The following is a 2,447-nucleotide window of genomic DNA, read 5'->3' on the forward strand; positions in this document are numbered from 1 at the left end:
TAAAGAGCCTAAGGGCCAATACACTTAGAGTTCGAGATCTTGTTCTCGCTCCATCCGAACATAAGGGTTCGACTGTTCCGAGACCAAATAAAAACTGACTTGACTATGGATCGAGGACTCATCATTATTCGACACAAACCCTAAATGGCCCATGCTTCAAGTTCGAACCTTATTCGAAATCGACTGTGGTGACTTCGAGGAAGCTACCCAAAGCCAAAATTAACATACCAAGCATAAGATTGTGCTAAAGTTTTACAAGGCAAAAAACGTGTTTGTAGATAAAAATTGAGAAGGCATTCAAAAGGGAAAATTTCTTTATATATATGGGCAAAAATATGTATAAGAGACCGACATGGGTATTACAAAAAAGAAAAGGAAAAATAAAGTCCTAACTATGCCTGGGGCTAATTTCTCCCCTAGGGGGAGCTTCTCCTTCGGGACCCTCGTCATTATTAGACCTGCCTTGGTTGCCTTCATCATCATCGTCATCATCGGAGGAGGAAAGCGACCTGGCGTCATCTTCAAGCACCTTAGCTTGAGCTATCTCTTTGGAGAGGTCAAAACCTTGAGCATGAATTTCCTCAAGGGTCTCCCTCCGGGATTGGAACCTTGCCAAGTCATTACTCTATAACTCTAGATCAGAAGCCTTCCTTAGCTACATTTGAGCGTCCTCAGCATCGGCCAGGTACACGGCTAGGGACTTGTCAGCCATGATCTTCGTCTTCTCGACCTCCACCTTGCCCTCAACAAGCTCGGCTTCAAGCTCCTTGATCATTTTGGCCTGGGCTGAGTTTCTCTTTAATGCTACAAAGTTGGACCTCGACCGATGACAATTTGGCCAAGGTAGCCTCTTTCTCCGCAGCAAGGCAGACCATATTCTCCTTCCACCGATCACAGCCAGCTTTGACTTGATCGATTTCCTCTTGGAGCAGCTCGATCCTTTCGAGATTTTGCTGCAACTGAGATATGTAAGTATTAGCCTCCATAATTGGGTCGAGACCATACTCTCTCAAAATAATAGTTACCTGCTCGTCTAGCTCAGCCTCTTCCTTACGAGCATGGGCCAAGTTTTGTCGGAGGTCCCTAATCTCCTCTTCTTTCTGCACATAGAGGCGTTTGAGAGTGTTTCTCTCATCAGTGAGCCTTTTGAGATCAGCCTCATACTAGTTCAGCTCGGCATGGGATTTGGTGAACGCTTCTCGATGAAGCGTCACAACCTATGAAGGAAGGAAAGAAATCAAATAGAAGGAAATATAAACAAACGTAATAATGAGGGATGAAGTTTACCTGGTTTAGAAGACACGGGGCCTCATAAAAAATGATCGTCGCATCTAGGTCAGAAACATCATCGACCCCCACAAGGCAACCACGGAATATGTCTTCCCCATCGTGGGTCACTCCCACATCGGGGGTCTCCATATATCGAGCCTCTGGAAATTGCCCTTCAGAAAATTCAGGGCAAGTAGGCGAATCATCAATATTGATTGCCCCAAGCAAGTCATTTGGGGCACTCTCTCCCTTCTGAAGAGCCCCAGAACTGGACCCTTCGGGCACACTCGCCGGTTGTTTTTCACGGCAGGAAATATCTTCGGCCCCCGATGACTCGGGGACTTTGCTCGGAGCACCTTCCGAGATCTCCTCGGTCCGAGGGTGAGTCTCCTCGACCATCAACGACCTAGCTGATTTTGAAGTCTCGACACTTTCCCTCTTTTGAGGCACCAACTCACAACCAGCATCTTCCCCATCATCTTCCTCATCTCGTAGCTTTTGGGCTACATTGGCAGATAGAGCGGGGGAGTCGCCCTTAGACTTACGAGCCTTTTTCTTCTTAGGCTCTGGGGTATCAAAGGGTGAGGCCCTTGTCCTTTTCTTATCCTTACCGGTTTGGGAACTACCTCTTCCCCGGGAAGGGCCGGCCTCAACTCAGCAACATCCCCGAGGCCTGCATAAAAGGGAGTCAAGTATATATAAAATGGAAAGTTATAGAAAAAGACATCCAAGACATACAAGATAAGCTTACCATGATTCTTGGCCTCCCATCTGCCCCTTGCTAAGTCACGCCAGCAGCGCTTGGCATGGGATAAAGTCGCAGCCAATTTTCGATCCCAGTCTTCAAGGTCAGGGACCGCATAAGGCATCCGAACAACCGCTGCAAAATAGATGAAGGCATTACATAAAGCAAAAAGTGGAGTACAAAGATTAATGGGTAAATATGTTACTTACGATCGGGGTTCCACTTCTCGAGGAACGGTAATTTCTCCTCTGGGATGAGGTCGCAGGTCCTTACCCGCACGAACTGGCTCATTCAATCCCGATCCTTGTCCTCATCGTTGCTCGCAAAAAAGGACTTCGTTGGTTGGCACTGAAGCTTCATTAATCCTCAATAAAATCAAGGTCGATACAAACGTATGAGGTGGTTGAGGGTGAACTCCAGCCCCTTGGCCTTG

Source organism: Nicotiana tabacum, chromosome 20 (assembly GCF_000715075.1).
Source record: "Nicotiana tabacum cultivar K326 chromosome 20, ASM71507v2, whole genome shotgun sequence".
NCBI classification, from domain to species: Eukaryota; Viridiplantae; Streptophyta; class Magnoliopsida; order Solanales; family Solanaceae; genus Nicotiana; species Nicotiana tabacum.